The sequence below is a fragment of the Lampetra planeri genome, chromosome 33, assembly GCF_965212315.1.
Source record: "Lampetra planeri chromosome 33, kcLamPlan1.2.h2, whole genome shotgun sequence".
NCBI lineage: Eukaryota > Metazoa > Chordata > Hyperoartia > Petromyzontiformes > Petromyzontidae > Lampetra > Lampetra planeri.
The window spans coordinates 7,919,157-7,944,400 of record NC_136139.1 but is presented as its reverse complement, the minus strand read 5'-3'; the positions used below and the strand labels follow the sequence as shown (position 1 = coordinate 7,944,400).

Genomic DNA, 25,244 nt, shown 5'->3' with positions numbered 1-25,244 from the left:
GCTGTCAGTCAAACTCAATAATTATATGACATTAAATCGAGGGTTAATACGGAGGCTGACACTTTGAGCAGTAACTACCCATCATTATGCCACCTGCGAGTAGAAAATGAGTGTGGGATGAAGCCTCTTCGGTTCACAGAGAGAGCCCCGTCGGGTCACAGAGTTATTCTTTTTTTTTAATTGTCACGATGCAAGAAAACAATGCAATGTGATTTTAAAAAAAATGCCACTTCTAAGAGCAAATTCTACCCATTGCATCACCGTCATTGCAGAGCGGTGCTGATTTAGTGGCATTTAAACAAACACTCCTGAAACTGTGACCTCCTTAAGGCCCTGCAAATGACTACCTTGCTACAAGGGCAGGCACAAGATGGACAGATTGATGAAGAAATTGCAGCATTTTAGCACACTATCTATATGCTGTCAGCAGGAGGTCACATACAAAAGCAACGATGAAAGAAAAAAATTGCCCAGAGCTTTCATGATGAATGTCTATTGTGTTTCTCAGCACTTTCCCTACTTTGCTACAGGTCATATTGTAGCCAAGCAGTGCGTTCTGAATGTGTACCATATGCATCCTGCTGAGATGGAAACATGTCCATTATAATGCTCGTAAGCACAAAAGCCACCGCATGCCCTTGTTGCTTCGGTACCAGCTTATTATCGTTTGCGCACAATGTTGCAAGCATACCTGCTTAGTGGCAACTGTTGCCCACAAACGATACTAAAGACTGTGCTTTTCTTTCCTACATTATACACTGCCTTTCATGTATAAATTGCTCGTCTGAATGGGTATTGATTTTTTGCTGAGAATTTTTGATTTTGGGATGTATAAAAGAGGTTAAGGTTAAAGGCGCGACCGTGAAATCACTCGCTCACACTGCTGCGGGCAGAAGGACCTCCACGAGCAGGAGCTCGAGAGGGTATTTTCGAGCCTACTCTGCCACCCACACACGAGCCAGACCTCTGGAAAGAGGTGGCAGCATCTACACTTTACCCCACCACACACGACCTGCCATTCGACTGCCTGCGGGTGTAGCCATTGATTCTTCAAAATTGTCCTGAAGCTGAAGATCAGTGCTCGATACAGTCACATTTGCAACTGTGATTTGTAATTTTGATCCTTACCCGTGCATCGAGAGTTTAATGTTAATATGCCATTTTATTGAGGGACCACTTTGTTGTTATCTTGGTATGGTTTGGAACTATTTTGTTGTCGTTTTGTTGCCTTGTCCAACATTGATAAATCGTAGTGACCTTGATTATATTTTTCTCTATTTTGAACTCCTAATCGTTTGCTGTTCTAACTTGCTGACCTGTCCATTCTGGGCATCTGTAAAAAAAAAAGCTTCATAGCTCAACGGATTCCTCCCGCAGTCTAAATAAAGATTCTGATCATGATACTGCTGGGTGAATCGAGGAGGAGGAGGAATTTAAGAAACGAACAACTGTTCAACTGCCACACCGGGAAATCATATTGAACCAGCAACTCCAGTATTGCAAGTCCATTGCCCTAACCATCATACCACGGCAGCATCCCTTACGTGTGTATTCGACACAACATTCATAAATATCAATTCCAATGCAGTGAGAAGTTTACCTTGGCCATGCATTTCACTGAAATGCACTTCTGCAAATTACCCCAAACAGAACAGAGTATTACCACCTCATGAAAAGATATACTGTTAAATTACAGGCAATGGAGCTGTATTAAATTATGCAAAAACACTGCATAGTATACCATGCCATATGAACAAAAACAGCAAAAACATGTGCAGAGTGCACGCTTTTGTGGTAGATTTGTGAATATTTTTTTTATATTATGATATAATGCTGGGCTAACATACTGAAAACAAATCAATAGGAATAAAAAGAGGTCACAACATTACTGAATCTGCCGGGGTGCCAATCAGGCTTCATATATTTATATATATAAATAACAAGGCTGCCCTGGTTTGACAGAGTAATGTACGTATGTTGAACTTCTTTCGCACCATCCGTAGCCAAATGTGCTAATTGGAGGTGCAGGGGAAGGACAACAAAACACAAAACGCGGTTATAAAGAAATTAGTTTGTCAATGTGGATGATTTAAAAGTTCATAGCTCCAGTGGCTTCCCAATATCGTAAGGAAGAGCGTTCCAGACGGCCGCAAAAGCGCAGTAAGATACAAGCACATATAATTCCAATAAAACATTTAAGATTGTGAACCTAAAGAGATTGTTATAACCGTACTCACGAAATATAATGAATGTTATGTTATTATAGGGGTAGAGCACAGTGATTTGCACACTGCACTATGAACCTGGCTGATCTGAGCTTGATGCCTGACCACAGCTAACAACAGTGGAAATTGACATCTATCTAAACCAGTTCAGGGGTCCCCTTTTCACCAACTTGCATTGCCCGGCATAATAAAGTACGGTCAAACAACCCCATTGAATGACAAGGCTTGTGGAGGCCTTCATCCAGCAGTGGATTGACAAAGGGTTGAAATACATTTCTTAAATACTTTTTTTCTCAAAACTGGGTTTAGATTTTAAATTGAAGCGAATAAATAAAGCAGTGGCTCTGCAGATAAATCTGCCCCTGTCTGATCCATCCAAAGTGACAAAACAAATGCAAGTCTCTCCTGACCACATAGCAATAGGTTGGGGTCACAACCTGTTCCGTGTGGTCTTTATATCATATATAAGATAAGAAATATCCAAGTTTCAAGCCTTCCTTTTATAGCAATGCATTCAAGTGAATGGTCTTTTTATTATCTCTAAAGTCTCTCCATTCTTTCATGCCAAATCTTGTAAAGAGGCCGCAGATGTCTGCTGCAGATGATAACGCACTGCCAAGAGATGGTGCCTAATTCATAACGTAACAAATGTTATAATTAAAGACACTGCAATTTTCTCGGCTGCAATTTTATTGCAACAATCCACAATAAAATTCACGTTTCCTGGCCAGAAATAATAAGCACGTTGAACAGAAATTAATAATCTCATTATACCATGAATAAGACTGTAAAACACAGCCCTGAACATGTCATGTAGAAATGAGAAATGCAACATCAGTAGTACTCAGGAAGTCCAATCCATAGCAAATGGAAACACCAAATTGGCATGCAACAATTGAATAATATGGGTGACCATAGCACCTACTATTAAACAAATATGGAAAAACGATACATGTTCAACACAGTGTGTTTTTTAATTGTAATCCATTTTCAGTAAGAGAGCTGATTATTACATACACGAAAAATTAGCACGAGATTACTTTAAGTCACGTGACACGAAAGTTTGAACCGCATGTTAAATTATTCAACTGCAATGTGCAGGATGCGCTGGTTAAAATGATGAATTATACACAAAGTGTGTCTAGCTGTTCGCTAATTCATATGTACATGAGCAGATCCTTACTGTACTCATTGCAAAGCATGTGTTACATCTGCCACATCTTAAAGCTTATTTGAAGCATGAGCAGTACGCTTTGGTAAAATATTTTAGTAGCGGAGGTACAAAGCTTTTTTTCGGTAATTTTAATTTGCATTGTAAACAATTTAGAGGTGAATTTTAAATCAATACATAGAGACAGAGAAAGAAAAAAAACCCCAGACAACCGAAAATAAATTACAGTATGAAGACAATATTTCTGCACGAAGTATTATATTCCAGGTGTAAATAAATAAACGGGTTTTATTCCGCACATTGCACGGATGGATGAATGTCCCAAAAAGCAATGCTTGTGTGGAGAGACTGCTCATGCGCCACCACGGTAGCATCTGTCGTTGTATGATTTATTTTCATTCCACGCATCAGACAAGTGCAGCGGTGCTTATCATCACAAGTTATGCTGCGCTGCCCGCGTTCTTTCCCCGGGCTTGATGAGCATTTTCGTGGCTGGGGATTATTCTTGTCACTCACAATACTTCACGTCTAATCAGCGGCCGGACTGCCGCGCTGGGGGTCGCGGGCGGTTGGTGGAGAGAAGGGAAAAAAAAACGCAGCCCCGGGGTTTTCACAGCGAAGTGGACCTCAACACCTCGTCCACAGGCTAGCTCCCCTTTTTGTGAAAGGCAAAAATCAGCTTGGACAGAGACGTGCGCTGGGGTCGCAATTATGCGGTGCATTCGCCCGTTCCCTCAAAGCTCGCCGTTATTCTGCCGCGACAACAGAGCTGACCCCCTTTTCCACGGTGGTAGACATGAAAAAAGAGAAAACGCACTCAGATTCCTTTGTGCCTTGCTGCCAGCTGCTGCAATGCAGCATGAGGCATTTCTCTTTCTGGCAAAGATAAAGGTGCAGCCCTGAAATTACGAGCTCGTGCCAATGCTGTTGGAAGGGGTCTCCACAAGAGGGAGGCATACTTTTTTTCTACTGGTCAAACGTTTCGGAAGAGTTGGGGGTACCCACACTTTACCCCACCGCATGAGACCTGCTGATCAACTCACTGACTGTAGTGTACACCGTTGTTTCGACTGCCACGCTGAAAGATTGAACTGATGACTTCTGGATTGCAAGTCCAGCATGCTATTACACTGCGGTCAGCGTCCCGCCTCTCCCAAAGCTTGCTGTTGATCTCCCTCTATGGCACAGCTGACCCATTTCCGTGGTGGTTCACATGAAAAGAGAAACGCACTCAGATTCCATTGTGCCTTGCTGGCAGCCTGAGACATTCCGATTTCTGGTAAATGACAACAATGCAGTCCACCATTTCCTTGAAATCATAATAATGTTTTCTCAAATGCTTGTGTAGTAATATAATGTGGCCTTGGTCACTTCATGAGGCTGACTGGGATGTACGTATTTATACATACCTGAATGTATGACTCAGTGCATTGTTAAAGCGATGAGCTATAGCTTTTCAAATCAGTCGCAATTATGCCAAGGACATGAATGATTATCATCACCCACCCACCTATGCTAAACAACGTTCCAAATGACAACATGAAAATACTTACTTAAATGTGTGTAAATGAAAAATTAGGTTTACGTGTGAAGGGTGTGTCGTTGAAAAATGTCCTAAGAGTCGAAAACCAATGGTCAACGAGAGTCACACAGGGGTTAAAGAAGTGGAACGCATCAGAAAATAGGTCTTCCCAGGAGATGGAGCTGTAAAATCGGCTCGTGTGTGTGGATCGTGAGAGATGGAAATGGCTTGTGGGGGAGTCCTTCATTCAGTAGTGGATTGATAATAGCTAACGATGATGATGATGAGGGTTAAAAAAGTTAAAACCTAATGTAAACATGTACACATATACTGAACATTTTATAAATATTAAAATAGATATTGGGGGGGGGGGGGGGATCAGGAGCACAGTGGTTAGCACACTGCTCTATGAATCCGGTAACATCAGTTTCATTCTGAGCTATCATTACTCGCAGTGGCGAGAGATATCTGAACTGGTGTGAACTGTCCAGCATGGTGAAATATAAACTATAAACTATTTTTTATTTTACCAGGTGAGGCCCACTGAGCTATATTGCTTTTTTTCAGAAGTGTCCTGGCTGTCACAAATGATAGCTCAATGAAGTGGCTTATCGCGTGGAAATTTATAGCAGACAAATACTACGCGACCACGGGGAGAGCATGCAAACTCCAAAATTACAGGCGTCAGGGTTAGGATCGAACACACGACCTCTTGTATACCAGGCGAGGTAGTTAACATCTCCTCGCCACCATGGCGCACAATCCCCATGATAGACAAAGTGATGCAGCAGTGGATGGTATGCTATTATTATGTGCATACTACTCTTGCGAAACATCATAACTTATGAATACATGAATATAAACCAACATAAAATAATTATATGAGGAATGCAGTTTTATATATGTAAGCTGCAGAACAAATACAAAAAACAATATTACATCAATACAAACTAAACTTATTTCACAACTGGCACCAAGATTCAGTCACAGTTCAGATGGCTCAAATGAGTTTCAGTCTGCACTGAGTCTTCCCCAAGTCCTATATTGGCTAAATTGCTTATACATTATTACTTACTACATAAAATAGACTATGAACTTTACCTGGAGCACTCGGCAACCGACTGCCAGTGCATCTGGCTATACACCATTTTATTCACATATTCAACTTTTTAAGCAGAACCTTTGCATATTTAAACACCTCTGCATTGGACTTGACACATGCGTCAATAGCACTGCCCTATAAAAAGGTAAACATGACATAACAGGTGACATTTTAGGAAACGGTCCTTATCCATGGCAAAGCGAAGAGCCGCAATGCTCCGTCTTCCAAATGATCGAATGAATTGTTAATGATTCGAGGTCAAAATTGTGTTTGAAGAAGTTGATTTCTGTCTCATTTTTACCGTCCCGTTATGGCTGCGCAATTATTAATGTCATTTGCACGAGTGGCGAGTAACACATTCTCACCTGCACGATTCACTTCGTACACCGCGAACCCAAGAACTGTTTTTATGCAATGAGTTGATGGATTATTACATACTCACTCTACACATATACACAAACCAACATAAATACTTTGAAAATAATAAAGCGGTCAATGTTAAATTTCCATTTAAAGCTTTCGTGACTGCAGGAATTCATATTCTTGGTTCTTTCGGTAAAGTCACGTAGATAGGAAAAAATAAATTAAATATAGACATTTAAAAAAATAAAAGCAAACAACTACGACGTTTCCATTGCAACACAAGCAGTCTTCATCACCGCTTGTGTTGCGATCGAAACGGCGTGGTTTTTTGCTTTCATTTAAATTTATTTTAAAATTGTATTTTTATTTTCTACCTATGTGACTTTATCAAAAGAACCAAGAATATTAATTAATTGGTTTATAACATACAATAATGGCAGTAATATATCTGGAGGACATTTCTCTGATATAAAAAAAGATAAAATACCGCAATTTAACAAACTGAAAAACATTGGCCGAATATGAGTGAAAGTAGTCAATTTGTATCCTGTATATTGTAATTATTGAACAGCAGTAGATACCGCTTATATAAAATGCAATAATACTCAGATTCCTATGACTTATAAGGATGTGTATTGCTGTTGCTAGTTTTACATGAAAATAGAAGCGATGTTTAGCATAATAAGTAGTTGCGTTTTAGCTTTTGGTTGTGAATTTTGCTCTTTGCAACACTTGAAACGTGGTGATGGAGGAGGGTTCTCAGGTCTTCTCTCTAAAAGCTTAAAACGCTCAAATGGCATGTTCATATTTTTACATAATAAGAAGGAATGTGGATTTAGCTTTTTCTTTCGTGTGTGACTGGCACAGTCAGGCCCTACATTTTTTGATTACATCATTTGGCAAGTAAGTTGCCAGAAAAGTGAAGAATTTTGCAAATTCGCCCCACATTGTCGCGAGGGGGGCGGTGTCTGGATAAACTTATGACATCATTATAAGGAGTTTATTAACTCAGGCCCTACGTAATCTTTGTTGCTGAGTGAGAGCAATGTTAAAGTATGCATGATAAATGAAAGAGCTTGGCTGACACTTCAAGGTTACTTTAATGAGGAGAAAACATGCGTCAAAAATGAAAAGTAGGGCAATGTTAATGAAATAAGGTGGTAGGATGGTCAGATCTGCACACGATGAATAAGCCTTGTAGCAATTTTCTATGATGTCACAACAGCTTTGGTGCCTTGAATTCTAACAGCACCAAAGCAGAATAACATTCCTGGATGAAAAAAAAATATAGCTCGTATTTTAATAATTAGTTTTACTATCGCTGGCTTGTGCAGCACAGTTTTTACTATGGTTGTGACAGGAATTGACATTACCGAGAAAAGTGATTTTTTTTTTGTGTATCCCGGCATGAATACAGAACATCAGTGAATCCATTATTTTTCAACAATAAAAAAAGCTAAAATTGTTTCGGGCTGCCTGCTGTCCACGGGCATCTTTCGAGAGTGTTTTATGATGTGACAAGTGTTTGCAAGCAATGGATCACACATGCGTTTTTTGACTAAAGCTTCTAAGACACATGATGCTGAAAATAAAGAACGACCTTTTTCCACCCCCTCCTCCTCCTCCTCCATTGGTCATGGGATATACATAGCGGTACATTATATTGACGTTTTGATATATATTTATATTTTTTGTGTGGGGGGGGGGATTGTGAAATAATTTAGCGTCGCAAACAGATGTGTCCCCAAGACCAAGTGTGTATGGTTCATCTTGACCTCTCTAGATAAAAAAAATCTGCAAGATTAATAAAGGTATATTGCAGACAGCTTCCTATATTGTAAATAAATCTCAGGCTCTTGTGCAAAGTACATTTTGTATTTGGTATCAGTGACTTACTATACTGTATCAACATCTGATATAGAAATGTCATGTCACATCTAGTTGTGCCTGCTTCATAAGTGGATTTTTTTCAGGCTATATATTTTTTATGAGCTCATCATTATGATCAGCCAAAGGTCTATCCACCGCGTGTTCACTCCTTTGGCAGCCGTTCTCTCGTTTGTCTCGACCACTGGCCATCGACCCTGGCAGTGACATGTCCCGCCCAAGACAAATTTACGATTTTTTTAATGGTGAATATGATGTCTCAAACATGTATATATTCTCCAATCCATGTGTTCCTCTTTCTGCCTCTGGGGATGAATCCAAGCTTGCACCTTTCCATGCTTCTTTGCACAGTCGTCAGCTTTTGTTCCATTTTTTATGTCGATGCCCACGTGCCCGATCCACGTCATAGCAGGTAATATATAAGAGCAATTAATTTCCACAAACTAGCATGCTGGCCACCTCGAAATTGGCATAATCCTGACATCTAATTATCTGAAACAACAAAGGCTGGTAGGATGAATAGCTACTGCACTGTAATTCCATCCAGACATCTTGAAGGTTTTAATAGATTTCCTTCACCATAACTTAAACATTATATATGGCAAATCAATCCAACGGCTTGGAATTTATAAACTGTAGACATTAAACACTAATGCAAAAGCAATTAGTCGATGTGAACATGATGTACAATTGCGCAGCATATCGTTCAGGCTTATTTTTCCTACATACATCACGTTCCCTGCGTGTTATTTTGGCAACCCAATTCACTTTGTTTTTGTTAAGGGACAGACTAATGAGAATCCGTCAATAACCAAAGGTGGGGGGGGGGCGTTGGTAAGCGACTGCTTTTAGATCCAGAAAAAAACGAGGCATGATGGCCGATTATAAATACTCATGTAAGAAAATAACAAAGGTGCAGCCCTGAAATGTATTGCTCACATCCCTGCTGACGGAAGGGCTTCCATTCGATGGAAGTTTGTAGAGAGGACCTCTAGAGGATAATTTTGGCCTCCTTTTTCAATGCTAGCCATACATCGTGGAAGAGGCTGGAGTAACCACACTTTAACCCACTGCATGAGACCTGCCGATCGACTAACTGGGCTGCACACCATTCAAATTGATATAGGCGGACAGAGGCATGGGGCAGATTTTTTACAAATTTGCACCATCGTTTTAACTGCCGTGCCAGGAGATGAAATTGAACTGGTGACTTCTGGATTGCAAGGCTAGTGTGCTGACCAATGACACCATGTCAAGGCATTAAGTCAGTCTGAAACAGTTAATTGCAATCAGAAGACCTAAATAGTGCAAAGTATGGTTTTGTAGTTATTTTAAAATTTGCGTGGCAACTCAGTCATAGCAATGTAATCGCTTTAACTTTTTTTTATTCTTGCACTTCATGGTGACGTTTCTAGCGGGGTGATTATATATACTCTATATATAAATGAAAGTTTGGATTTTTTTTCAAAAAAATCCCATATTTCCCGCTGTGATGGAAAATCGCAGTGAGCATTTAGCTTCTTCAGACACAGCACGATATGAATAATTGCAAAAAATAGTGACATAATTGTAGCACTTGCACAAAATGCATACTTGTTCACATACTTTAGCAGCTATGGAGAAAAAAGGCATACAAAGAAGCAATGGAGGTGGTGCTTGCTAGGAATATATATCACGACATAAAAGGGGAAATTGACATGACATTTAAACTACCACTTTTTCCTTATACATACAATAATTAAACTCAACATAACACGAATGAGTGGAGCAGTAATGCAGTGGTTATGAAACTGGCCACCGGAGATCAATTCCGAGACACTGCAAAAATCCGTAATAAGTTTTATCTGAACCGGTCCTGGGGCCCCCTAAAACTTCACCAAGTTGTCACTGGCCAGCATGGTGAAGTATGGTCAAACAACTGTGTGGAAGCCTTAATCTAGGAGTGTATTAGCACAGGGCTGTACAGTAATTCTCCCCGGCTTCGTGAAAGGTGCGGCGAGGAATGTCAAAACGACGTAAACCAAACCGATGTACAGGGTAGGTGGCGGAGGCTGAGAGGTGACGGCTAACGAGACAGGACGGATGATGCTGCCAGCGACGTAAGTGCGGGATGAGGCGACCCAAATCGGGCAGCGGGGTTAATAGAGTGCCGACGTCTGTGCGAAACGACATCAAAGCGGGAGACGCAAATCGGCGTATTACTGAGATTATAACAAAAGTAATAATTAATACCATTATGTAATTACCACATAAATATTTCCCATTGGAAGAGATGCATCTTGGACTTTAAAAAATAAACAATGAGTTGAAGGAAATGTGGTGCAATGCGTCTGCCTGTATCCCTGTGTATAAATCTGGCAGTGCAGGGCTTGTCAGATATAAGATGTGTTTATTGATGCAAGTGCACTATGAAGTCAAAATTCATGCTGCTGAGCTCAAGGAAATAAAGTCCTGCGAACAAAAAAAATCCATTATTAAGTGAAATTATTGCTGCCGGCATCCGAGGAGACTTCAGCAGCAGCAGCAGCAGCTTTACAATTTGCCGAAATGAAGTCTGGCGTCAAAAAGAATCTGTGAGCGGCGATTAAAATTAAACGTTGGTGAGTCAAGTTCACATTGCCAAGTCGGTTGATGAGCCGGTTGATACGAAGTGAATTGCAATTTTGAATTGACATCGTTATTTACGTGCTCTTTTAAGGTTGTGATTTCATATAAGTAACTCAAACATATCAATACCTCCCTCCTCTCCACTCTCAATGCCGCTGTAAATTGTGTCAAATTCAGTTGGGGATTTCTTTACACGTGGAAATGGGGTTTCGAGGTAAGTTGACAACTGCTACTGAAATTTTTTTACATCTACCCTTTCACAAGGACCTCACGGATCACGTCTCATAGCTTCTCGTTGTGAATTGCAGAAACAAAAAGGAAATGCCGCTCTCACCTGTGATTGCGTACCTCAATCCCAAGGGTACAATTTATGACACCATTGGGCTTTCTGGAAGTGACCATGGGACTGGAGTATGCCGCCCCGCCACCATTATTAATGCTGTGCACATGGCACATACTTTGCAGTGCTCAAAACAAAACGTAAAAATGTATGTGGAATGCACTTGGCTGAGAAAACCACATCCCATCCATCTGGCAGATGCTATTAACCTTGGCTGCACGTTACGAAAATAATGTGGGTTTACATTTTTTGGGGTAAAATGTTTTACTGTTATTCAAAAACCCAGAAATGAAAGTCGACTTCAAAGAGGGAAAGGGGGGGAGGGGGAACAGCAAATAACGTGTAGCAAACCCGGAGCGATACACCCTCAAAAATAGGGGACTGACCGCGGGGCGTCTGGGCTCGCTGCCCTACCGCGGTAGGGTAACAGTCGGGAATCAGTGCATTGACAGGGGAGGGGAAGACAATGGAAGAAGGCGGAGGGGGGGGGGGCGAGGGGGGGGTTGTGCTTTACTATTATTATTACAGGTGGATAAGTGGCACAGTGGTTCGCAAGCTGTGTGATATACCCTGGTGACCCAAGTTCGATTCTCAGCAACAGCTGACATCAGTGAGTGAGTGATATCTGAATTTCCCTGGCCTTCCCCTCGCATCGCCAACCAGCAATGCACAGTGGGGTCAAATATGGTCGAACCATCAAGGTCAATATTTGTTTGCACGTGTGTCCTAGTTTGCTGTCCTTCCCCCACACCGCCGATTAGAACGGTTGGCTACATATGGTGCGAAAGACGTTCAACATACATACAACATGGCATGGGTTGTAAAATGATTGTGAATATATATAAAGAAAGGTTTTAAAATCATATATTTTTTTCTAATACAAAGACTGATTTTAAACATACCCCTGAGTTTGTGCAATGACAACTGAACATTACGTATATAAAATAGACATTTTGCGCTGTCAAACATGAACATAAAATGTAATTCCAATGTCACATCAGTTTAAACTACCAATTAAAAATATATACAGCAGAGTAATGATTCAACTGCTCTGAAGAAGCTCCCTGTATATATATAGAGCAACATGTCACACATCATGTCGAACCACATGCGCTACAACTTGAAGATACACGGGAGAGGTATGCAGATGAAGAATGATTCAGACAAGATCGGTTCTGAAGATGAACGATTGCCATGTACATTCGCTGCGTTGCCATGTCAGTGAAACACTACCCTGCAATTCACATGTGTAAGGCTCTCTCTTTGTAAGTTTCTTATTTCAACTTTCATTGGCCTTCCCTTGATAGCTTAGGAGATTCTTTTAGCGACAGTCACACCCTTTGGTTGCTGTAGAGTGTATTTCCTTCAGGCAGGTCTCTTGATATCTGACTTATAACTTAGACCGTCCCCGAGGAATGGAAAGGATGTCCTCCACGGAGATGGAGCGATGAGATTAGCTTAGGCACAGGTGCTGGGTGGATTATTGCACTGCAGAATCACGTGACGGGCAGTAGCTTGGAGTGAATTTCATCTAATTGGAAGGCAATATTCATAATAATTTAGAGCTCTCTGCTCGTACACTGTAAGAATTAAGACATTCTCATTCGTCAGTCATGTTTGACCATACTTCACCATGCTGGTTAGTGCGAGTTGGTGAGGTTCGGGACCCTAGGAGCGGGTTAGGATAGCACTCGCTATTGATGTTATTCATGATCAGAAATTGAACCCGGGTCATCAGGTTCATTGTGCAGTGCCCGGAGTAATGCGAGACCACTCCACTTCAAATCACTAGAGTTATACAATGTTCCCGAAATTACATCATATTACCTTTGGTATTTCTCTTCCACTTACTGCAGCACTTGTGACGAATGTTTACCCTGATGTTTTTGTAGCTGGAAAGATGCGGCTGGTGGGAGGGATGGTTCGGCAGACCGAAACCCAAATCACAGCGACGAAAGAATATCCATCGCGAAACGCAGCGACGCAGGGATGAAAATAACTCTCTCTCAAAGCCCAAAAATGCATTCTCCGTGTGTTTATAAAGTTCTGATGCTAGGACTCACGCGAAGTTGATATCGAATGCCTAATGCTGCAATGTAGAGATGCGGTTGCACGCGTGTTTTGTTTGTCTGTGCGTGCGTGCGTGGAGGACTGCGGTTGAAGTTTGTGCACTTTTCTAAAAACCGAGTGGCCTGAGTTCAATTCCCAGTGGGATGTAAAGATCAGCACTTGGGGAGACAAAGGTGGCAAGGCATGGCGCTGGCCACATCACCTCCTGATAGGCCATTCTCGCCTTCATAGGTGATCGCGAACAACACTTGCGCCAACAGTCTATATTATTCTTTGGTTCTTTCGGTAAAGTCACGTATAAAGAGAAAATAATAAATTAAATACTAGCATACGACGTTTCGATTGCAACACAAGCAATCATCATCAGGTATAAATGAAATAGAAACACAAATCTAGTATACTTAGAAATGTAATGTTATACAACAGAGTCGGATAACATCACAGTCAACACCCTACCTGGTTGATTACGTTCTTCCTGAGAATGCTAAATTTGAGAGAGAGATAAAACACAGAACCAAAGACATATAGACAGACATATAAGTAGAGACAGATATCACAGAGATACATAGAGAGAGAACAAACATAGGCACACAGAGAAACCACGCCTCTGTGTCGAGGCCTTAAATAGAGAGAGGGGGCGGGGGCGGAGAGAGAGGGAGGGGTTAGAGAAATTAGCATGTCAATGAGTGGCACGCTGCAAAAAGCTAGGAAAAAACATGAGGAGACAGGGAGAGAGACACACAGAATAAAATAACCTAGCAAAATTTCGAAATGTAATGTAATGCAACACAGATAGTCAGTCAACACACAATTAACGCATAGACTGGTGCCTATAGTAGGAGGATTTTCGTCTTGGCATTTTTTTACAATCACGTGAAACATGGTGCTGACGGTAACCATGCTGAAAGACGAAGGAGTATGCGGCCAACCGATAATTTGTGTTGTTTTAAACTCCCCTTGTTGATTCTAGGAAAGCACAACAATTACAGCACTATAGGCCAACTTAAACAACTGGCCAAAAATGACCTCTCAGTGCTGAAACGCGCAACTGACGAGGGCGATACAAACCGGAGGGTTAAACGGCAGACTTAACCAAATGGTCGCCCGAAAACAGAACACGCTGAATGATTTTCAAGGAAAAGTGCAATTAAGGCATAAAGAAGTGCTGATGCCTCCGTATATGTTGTAATGGTCAGCGGCGCTCGCTTTAGTGAAGAGTGTTGAGTGCTTGGCATTACGATTCCGAACACGGAAACATTTAGTCAACGGCCTGTGGATAAAAGCAATCCCAGGGCCCTTGCATTCACGCGAGAGTCACTTGTCCGCTCTCCAGGTTCACACATGGCTCTCAGCTGCATCTTTTCCGCAGGTAAACAGTACAAGAGGACTTCCAACTGTTAACGGGAAAATGAATTAGATGGCCTTGACGTTTATGGCTTTCCATTTATTTCATTACCTTGAATTACGTCAATGGGCTGCGCTGTTGTGATAAAAACGTCTTATTTAGAGGGTGTAATACAGTGACGGAGATGCCTCGTATCTGTCATTGGGTCAGGGTCAAGGTCAAGGGGTCAGCATGACAAATTTTGCTGAAACTGCCACAACGCATCATCGTTTTTCTTTTTGTTAATGCTCGAGTCTGTCGATATGTTGGTTGATTGTACTGCACTTGTCATTGGGCACGATGCCCAAACGCTTCCCTCTACGTGCTGGAGATTGCACCCAACAGCACGCGGGTACGACCCGAAAACGCATCGGAGAGCTGTACAAGCACAGTCACAAGAACCCGCGAAGAGTAGACTGGGAAATCGGTAAGACTTCCCAGAAACATTAAATGGCACAGTTTATTGTTATCTGCATAATAAATAATTATACACCACTAAATATGATACATTTAGATGTTGTTCTCCCTGCTTCTGGAACTGGATGAAATACATAAAACTGATTGTGAGATATTATTTTTTCTATTAACTGTCCATAGGTGGAAACGCCTAATACAAAACCTAAGCATTACTCTGTAAACTGCATTATATACTGTGTTTTACGTGTTAAAAGCGACATTGTTATTCCACCTACAGTGTACACAATTTTCGTCCATGTCAACCAATTTGGAATGTACTTAAAGTCACTGCAAACTAGACACGTGGCATTCAAAGCTGGCTCGAGCAGTATCCTAACGTCCGGCTTTCGGTCTTCTTCGTGGCCACTGACCTGTGGGTGCCTGTCTCGGATAACTTGCCCTTCGCCAGCCTGCTTTAGATTTCAAGTTCATTTTGTTCAACCAGGTGAGATACTCAAAGGAGCAGGACAATCTAATTTGCAAGAGTAACCTGGGCCACCAAAATGACAACATACGTACTCTACTCGTTCCAGCCTCCTCTTGCAGACTACAAGTACATCTACGACAGTGTTTTTTTTTCTACGTACTCTTCCAATCTTCCAATTTACTTACCCAATCTGTTCCATACAATTCTTGGCATCTTCTGCATACACGTGTGCTCATACAAGGGACGATTCTCCTCTAACTTTATTGTTAAAATCTGGCTCTCTTACCTATGCAGGAACACAGACATGATACCCCCCCCCCATCCCCATGAACTCAATATTTTAACACTAACATTGACCGTTTTCTTGGTTCTTTCGGTAAAGTCACGTAGAAGCAAAATAATAAAATAATAAAAATTAAACATAATAAAATTATTCTCACGACGTTTCGGCCACAACGCAAGCAGCCGTCTTCAGGTGGAGAGATACCTGTTCTCCACCTGAAGACGGCTGCTTGCATTGTGGCCGAAACGTCGTGAGAATTATTTTACTATGTTTTATTTTTATTATTTTATTTTCCTTCTACGTCATTTTACCGAAAGAACCAGAAAGATGAATCCCTGCAGTCACGAAAGCTTTAAATCGAAATTTAACATTGACCGCTTTATTACTTTCAAAGTATTTCACATTGTCTATCAGAAACGTGCCCTGCGAATGCAATACACTTCTTGTCCTCCCTCTCACAGCTCACTTTTACGATGAAGATCGCTAGCTAACCCACTACCACCTAAGCATTGCCACACATCAAGGTGCACATGACACATCCTTCGCCACTGCCATTGGCTTTGATTTAGTAAAGCTCGAGTTAAGGCCCTAGCATCCCAACTCAGTGGTTAAAAAGTCCCAAAAGCTGTGATGTCCCTGTCAGACACCTCACTAAAATACCTGCAATTGTGGTTATCCCTTCCAAGTCTCTCCATTTTGAACATTTTCCCTACACCTGGTATTACCGAATACAATGTTAAGAAAGACTACGCGCCATGGACTTTAACACATTCATAACCACATTGAAACATAGCAGTATGATCGTCTTAAATGTACTTATATTCCACAGAACCCACCTACAGCCAACCTTTACACGGGCAATCCATGATTGGGATTTATGTATATCTTCAATAATACCAATTTATGAACATATAACATTTTCAAATGTGCTTTACTTAACTGCAGCGATTGAGCAAGCTGTAGAAACAATTGTGATATCAGGTTTTTATGGAATTGTGCAAAATTAGTATCGTGAATACTGTGACATTTATATGAAGTTGTTTATCTCCTATTCACCTCGCGCATGGAAAGCCAGTAGCACTGTATAAAATAAATGTAACAGAATATCTCAATCGTAATGGGGATCCTATATATTATTTTTTTCGTGGATATTGCACCCATCAGGACATTGCACACACTGGCCTCTTCCTATGGCAAGTGTCACAGGTATTGTCATGTTCAGTGAAGAGAAAGGACAGAAGCCCTAATGTTTTTTTGCCAAATTACCGTGCACTTTGAGATAATATGCACACCTCGCGGTAAGTACTGTAATGTACAAAGATGAAAGTACATTTGAGGGAAGGCAGTCACTGGTCTTAAATTTGTACCCAACTAAGGCAGGCTGCCCTCTCTGAGTGTCAATATTCAGCTTACTTGCCTCAACAGCATAACTTTTAAAACCTTAACACGATATCCTCTATAATCTGTCTACACACAAAGTGCAAGAACATTTCACCAACCTGCTAAACGCGTCTCACTACTAAGCATCTTTAGATATGTTCAGGTGACACGGTGGATTGAGAGGTTGTACCTATGATTTCAATTGTTATTAACGTATGAACGTTAAAGTTGCTTTCAACTTCGCAATTGTCGAAAAATTACTTAAGTTTGCGACCGTGATGGTTAGTACAAAATATTTCAAAACGATGAGACCAAAAGCAGAGAATCCTTCCAGGTGACAGGATTCCTTGACTTGCAGTGAAAGCTTCTGGAATAGTACGGCTGAGAGAATGACCATCTTTAGCTTCATGCCAACTTCATTTTCGCACATCTAGCGTGAAGGCCAAGAGACTACCTAGGTGGATGGAGGGTTAAGACAATGTAATGACACAAGCGTTGGGCACATTACTTTGATGGACTCAAAATTGCACACCACAATTTGTGAAACTTCTGGGAGACGATAGGTAAAGGCACAGTTCCTACAATTGCTGGCTCACACCACTGCTGGCATAAACACCTCCATTACGACGGAGCTTGTGAGCCCTGTTAGCATGTATTTTTGGACTACCCTTTCATGCTGATCCACACGTCCTGGAAGAGGTGGTAATACTCACATTTTATCCCACCACACGCGACATGCGGATCGACTCAACTGTCGTGTCCCCATTCATACTGCTAAGTAACTTGCCTCTTATTTCAATTGATGCGCCGAGAGGTGGAACCTGCCACCTCTGGATTGCAAGTCCAGTGTGCCAACAACCATTCACGTAAAAGTGAACATGCATATATGTATAAATATTATAAAATATATATAGCTTCGATTAAAAAAAAATATTGTTGGAAAATTAAATATGTTGAACCAAAGGCAATGTCATTGCTTTGCTTCTGTCTTCAAGGCCATTTCAGCACCAAGCTCCACATAGCGTTCCTTTGTACGTACATTATATTCAAAGGAACTGTCAGGCTGACCGAGCAGCTGCCATTATGTTCATGTCATCGTAATCGTCACAGGTACATTGAGCAATGCCTCCTCAAAGGGTCGACATTTTTACCGTAGATACTTTAACCGCATGTAGTATCAAGCGTCCTGAAAGATTACTGACTAGAACATTGTATAAGGGTTGTTTGTCATTGACAGTATATTTGTACATTTTCATATTCATGTTTTTTTTAAATCACAGTTTCTGAGCACAAGCCCACAAGCCAACATGCCAAGTGGCCGGCAACAAAGAGCACTTTAACGGTGGTCAAATATGAGCATTAATACGTTTATTATATGTATTTTATAACTATGAATATGTTTAGTTAATGGGATGATAGCAAGAAGATGTGTATTAACATTATCTGATTTGGTTTCAAATGAAATGTACTCTGTATTTACTATGTATTTTGGAAATGGAAGAACAATAACACATATGAATTACGTCCATAATTGTGATTTTGCTTTGCTATTTATTTTTGGGAATTACAAAAAAAAATTCCTGTGGAAAGATGTTTATTTATTTATATTCATGCAACATTTTTAAATGCAATGCTTATTTCTTTGTGCAATTAGTTATTTATCTATTTTAACTATGTCTCTTCGAAAAATCTATTTCAATTTAATTTGGTTGTTAAAGATCTAAAGGACCCTATTTAGAGATTCTACGATTGGCCTAGATTAAACAATTAGAAGTGTAAAGAAAAAGGTAATTTTTTTAAAGTGCAATTCGATACAAATTTTCACTTTCAAAGAAACAACACCTTACAGTCCGGTGCATTACAATACAGCAGCCGCTGTAAACACATTTAGAGAGTTTCTTTGGCCTGAGCCAGCAAAAAGACAAAAACACAAGCATGGCTCAGTGCCTTAATTTGCTAATGCAATGTTCCCATGCATTGTGCATTTGTTTTGTGTGACCTCTGGTTTGAAATGTCAGCACAAGGGTTGATCTGATTTAATGGTAGGAATACGAGCAAACATTGCATCATTACAACAGGGTTCCGACAAAACTTTCTTTCGTTAATTTGTACAGACCATTTTTTCACGTACAAACGTCATCATTGCAAGATAACTGTAAAACAGCCTCAACTTAGGTTCGTCATTATAATAATAATCAAAATAAGAATGTATAGCCCTTTGTCAATACACAGTGCACAATCACTAAGCCGCTACTCCCCTGAACAAGGTAATGTAGGTTTATACATCTAGAACATTTGTATTATTCTATCATTAAAAAATAATTGGTTCATTAATTATGCCTCTGTATATTGATTTTCAGTAAGAAATTCAGTTTTCCAAAAGAACCGACGAAGAAAGTTTTCAATCATTGCACTGCACATTGCCTACTGTGGCATATCGATAGAAAAGATGAGAAAAACTGAACTGAGAGTACACATTGAAGATTTGGGAAATACGTGCTGGGAATTAGACTAAGATATAACATGAGAAAGAAATGGATCAGAGGACAAACATACGTGATATTTTCTGTTGAGAAAAGTAATGATGTGGCCTTGAAAATAAACATATATATATAAAATTGTTGATGTTTTGGGAAACGGGCTTGGGCAGGACACATCATAGCTTGCAGGAATGATGGATGATGGATGAGACTGGTGACGGAATGACAGCCAAATCAGAGAACATGCCCAAGTGAAAAACCACATTGGAGATCGAGCGAAGATATCAGTTTATGTGCTGGAGATCGTGGCATTACAGCATCATGAGAGATGGTGTTCGTGTAAGAAGACCTTAATCCACGAGTGAATTAATCATGGATGATAATGATGAAGAACAGTCATTCATGAAAGAAGAGGAGTGTCATATTGGTTAGTGCACTGCTGTGTGAGTTTCATTCCTGGCCATGACTAAGATCAATGGCAAGAGATATTCAAACCTGTCCTGGGCCAATATGAACTGACCAGCATGGTCCAGTATAGTCAAACACCTCCCATGACTGAAAGGTTTGGGGAGTCCTTCATCAAGCAGGGGATTGACAGAGTGCTGTAAATTCCAATTATTATTTATAATCTCGTGTCAATTAAAATTGAGTGAACTTTCTATCTGACCAGGATGAGGCAACCATCCCCTCTAGAAGGGCCCTCTAAACCTCCCTCAAATGGAAGAGCTTCACCAGCAGTGGCATGGGCAAGACATTGCAGGTCTGCGCATTTGCCATTTAAATCCTACCTGCAGTTTGCAGGAATGTGGAACACTCGTCAAATATGCAATCAAAGGAGGACAAAACTGCATGGGATTCTATCCTAAGCCATTTCCATCTGCTTGTTGACAGCAGTGAGTGTGTGATTAGCCCATTTACCCATGAACAACCCCGGGATTAGAATGCTACTTAAGCCTTTACACACACATTATGAATGATAATGGAATTACTTTACAGCTAATTTATATTATTTTCAATGGATTATTGTTAATAGAGTCCATAATGCAATCAGGCCATCATTACGTTTCCTAATTAAAAACACTGGCCGATAATGAAACAGGCAGCCCTATATTTTATATATCTCGGCGATACATTCTCTCTGGGTTTGGACAAAAGCTTTCAAACAAAGTATATCCACGGTAATTTTATTTTTACGTAAACAACATCGTTATCTAGGGCTTTACTACTTACTGGAATTACATTGTGCCAAAAGCTTTTTATTGAGGGCACATATATTTAACAAACCACACTCGATGTGGCACAAACAACCCCGTTGGAGGGGAGACGATTCTTTGGCGTTTTTGTAGCTGACACTTTAATTATGTGGCATATGTCGCGGGGACAAAATAAAAAGTCCTAAACAGCGCTTGTCACAATAGCAACGCAAGGCAACATTTGAAACACTGCTGGGAACAAACTTCGCTGTTTTTTTTTAACATGCCTAACGTGGCCCTGTGTGGATCACATGTGTATGCTTCTCTGATTAGCATGGTTGGCTATGTATGGTGCGAAAGAAGTTCAACATACATACAACAACAACAACAACAACAACAACCGCCATTCGCCACTAAGTGGCGGTGACGTCACCACGACGCTTGTGCCAGGCCATGTGCACCTTGAGGCCACGTGAAGTGTCGAACGCCCGCTGGCAGGAGGTCACGGGGCAGACCCAGGTGCCACGGGTCGACTGACCGAGATGACCGAGATGACTGGCTGATGCACCACCTGTGCCCCCTACTATGTATGTACATACAAACATACACACATACACGCTACAATTACTGGATATAAACAAATATGTGTGCTCCTCCGATTAGCACGGTTGGCTACGTACGGTGTAAAAGAAGTTCAACATACACATATACATACTGCAATTACAGTATGCCATCTAGGTTGCCACCTGTTCTGGTTTTCCCAGGATCATTCCGTCTTTTTGTGGTACATGTCCTGGGAAATCTGTAAGACTTTTCAGGACTGAGGTCTTACAGATCTCTCAGTCTTTAAGACTTCACAGGACTCCCAGCAACATTAAACGTCAGAGTGTTTTGATAGCTGCATAAGAAGTAACGATACATCCCTAAAGATGATGCTTTTAGATGTAGTTCTCCCTGCTTCTGGAACTGCGAGAAATAAAAAAACAATGGGAGATATTATTTTTCCTAATATATGTCCATAGGTGGAAACCCCTAATACAAAACCTAAGCATAAATCTGTAAACTGCATTCTATATCGTGTTTTACGTGTTTAAAGCGACATTATTATTCTACGTACAGTATATACAATTTCCGTCCATATAAATTAGTTAGGAATGTACTTAAAGCAATTTGGTAGATTTCAATTAAGTTTAACTTTGCAAACACAAGCAGACATTCCAATTTCACGTGAACACCTTAATTTTTGACACACTGTTTTCCAAATTATTATCCTGAAGTGAAAAAAAATCGCAGCAAATTTGCGGGACGCTTAATCGCCGCGGTGATGTCTACAAATTACGCATCGATGATATTTTCACGAAAAAAAGTGCCGTTCGCAGCACCTCGGTAATGTATCCCAATACGCGTGAAGAAAAATTAGATGACTCGCAATATAAAAGGAGTCGGGAAGAAGTTTAACTTTGCAAACACAGGCAGGCATTGCAATTTCAGGTGAACACCTTCACGTTCGACACGCTGTTGTTCAAATTATTATCCTGAAGAAGAAAAAAGAAATCGCAGCAAATTTGCGGGACGTTTAATCGCCAGGGCGATGTCTACAAATTACGCATCGATGATATTTTCATGAAAGAGGTGCTGTTTGCAGCATCTCGGTAATTTATCCCATTACGCGTTTAGAAAAATAGATGACTCGAAATATAAAGGAGTTGGGGAAAAAAGGCCACTTTACGCAAAATGCCATCCATCAACATTACAGTCATCTCCTCCGAGCGATGACAGCGATTGATAGCCACTGGGTTTTTGCACATGCAGTCACAAAACGCATTTTAAAGGCCAACATCTTTGATAATATTTAGAGAGGGAGAATCAGAAGGGAAGGGATCGCATGGTCATATTTTATTAACAATATGGAGATCCCTTTTAGTTGAGAGAAAAGGTGAGCAAATTTGACAGCTGCATTTGCAGTAGTATGGAATTGTACAGTTAAATAGAGCACTTGAAAATGCAATGATTAGTTGATGCCTGGGTTAGTTAATATTGATGCGTTAATTATACGACGATAAAACGTACATGTTAAACCATTGGTAGATGCTGCAACAATGCCTGCATTTTGTTATTAGGATGAGATATATATATATATATTTGGATTGTAGATTTGATCATGTTCTAGTTTGCGCCATCAACTGCTGTCAAAAAGTTTCGAGAACACCTTACTACAAAAGTAATCTGATCACGATATCAGTCTTATTTAAAGCCCCGTGGCTATGCATAATTGATGAATTGCATTGATCTTGGGGGGGGGGGGGGTTCTCACAATTAAAAAAAATAGTCAGCCCGGCAAATAAATAATTAAACGTCCTCCTCCTCCCCACGCGTACTTTTTCATCCTCCGCGGCTCAAAATGAGTCTCTCCCGTGATACGCAACTTCGTAGCCCTCTCAACGTCGCGCGCAGGATGCGCGTGTCACCTGCATCGTAGGACCGACTGTGGTAGCTCAACCGTTGATGGCAATGCACGAGACGCGAGCCATTGACGCAAAAGTGTCACGGTAAAAAAAAGTAAATGACACTCCCGGAGGAAGAGAAAAATAACAGCAGTTCGCAATAAACAAAAATGTATAGAAAAGGAAAACCACCCATCCACCCCCCGTCTGATGATGAGATTCCAGCACGGTGATGAGCTTTTGCAAAAATAAACAGGTTCCCCTTGCAGATAGCAGCTGATGAGCAGCAAATTATATCCCGAAACAAACGGATATTATTTTACGTCTCGCCAGGTTTTGCGCATGTGTGTGTGTGTGCCTGTGTGCCGTACGCGCGCCGCCAGCTGTGTTTTACAGTGCGCTAGAAGCAAGGCCTCATTAGCACTGCTCACACCGCTTGCTCTGTTTAAGACAGTGCCTTCTAAATGCACTTCGTTGAAATTGTGCCTTGGCCTCATTAATTCAGCGGGACACAATAGCCTGGTACAACAACATAATGAAACAATGGTTTCTGTGGCCACATCACTTTCCACAAGCCTAGATGCTGAACACTTCCATGATAACATAATATAAAAACAGATGCCCCGTGTAGCCTTAAACAGACTGTTGGAGCAAGTGCCGTTAGCGAGCAGCACCTATGAAGGCCGGCACACGAGGGGGTGGGTGGCCAGCACCACACCCGGTCGCCTTTGTCTCCCGGAGTGGCGATGTTTTTCACACTGCACCACGTACTCATTTGAGGCTGAGTCGACCTAGGGGAGAAACCTGGACCGGTTCAGATAATCGTCACTGCTGTTGGCCGACTCGGGTCGCCAAGTTCAGTAGCGCAGCACGCTAACTACTACACTACCGCTCCCTGTCATATAAAGACGTGTACACACACACGCGGGCATAATTCAATAAAATAAAAATGCCTGCAGACAAATTACAACAATTTTATAATGAACGCCGCGTCTATCGCTTTAAGGGCGGGGGAAATTGTCTCAGTTTGTTGGTGCATTTACCTGCAGTTTTCAACGTGTGTGCAATATGTCAGAATGATACTTTAACTATAGTTCAACAACAATTGCACAATTTGGTGTATGTGTGTATATTTCTAACATCTCATTGAAGCGTTGCATATGTACGTATTTGAACATTTTAATATCTGGTGCTGAAAAGCTATTAGATATTAGATGGCCCGTGGGAGGCTCAACGAGATCGAATATCATGTTTTCAGAGCTAGTCATGATTTGATTATGAAGTTACAGATAAACGTGCGTTCATGTTAGAACTCTAAGGCTGCGATATCAAAAAAATCCAAGGCATTTTTAGGGGAGGGGGGCAGAAAGCATACCCTATCACAAATCCAAAACCAGAACATCAAGTTTTATGAGGACCTTATTAAAATGAACAGTGTCTCAGCTGCGTCTGCTGGATCTCATGCAGACGGGAGTGTTTTTTTATCAGCCGGTTAAATCTGCCAAAGTGCTTGAAGTGCTTTGGCGTCAATCAGGGATCAACATTTCAGCTCTAAACAAATGAGCGACATTCCCCGGTGCGTACCGACAGTGTTTTTTTTCATTTTGCACACCATTTTTTAAGAAGTGCTAATTCTGAAACGTGTGAATATATATGTTGAAAATGTGTAACAATTGAAAGTTACGTAAACTGTAAATAACAACAACAAAAATCACTCCATTGGATATTTTACATCAAGGGGTGCGCGTCAGCAAACTTTGCCACGGACATTAACGGAGCGCAAAACTCAAAACTATTTGCCGTAGCGCGTAAATACGTTTTCACTCTTACGACGGCAAAACATTTAAAACAGCTGCGAGAACAACGGACGACGACAATAACAACAACAACAAAAAGAGCAAAACATTCAA

The 25,244-nt window shown here is 40.9% G+C and overlaps 1 protein-coding gene across 3 annotated transcripts in view; it reads right to left on the bottom strand.

The window, feature by feature from the left end:
* Nucleotides 1-25,244, bottom strand: part of LOC144729733 (neurexin-1-like) — a 379,724-nt gene that overhangs the window by 115,873 nt on the left and 238,607 nt on the right. The window lies entirely within an intron of this gene.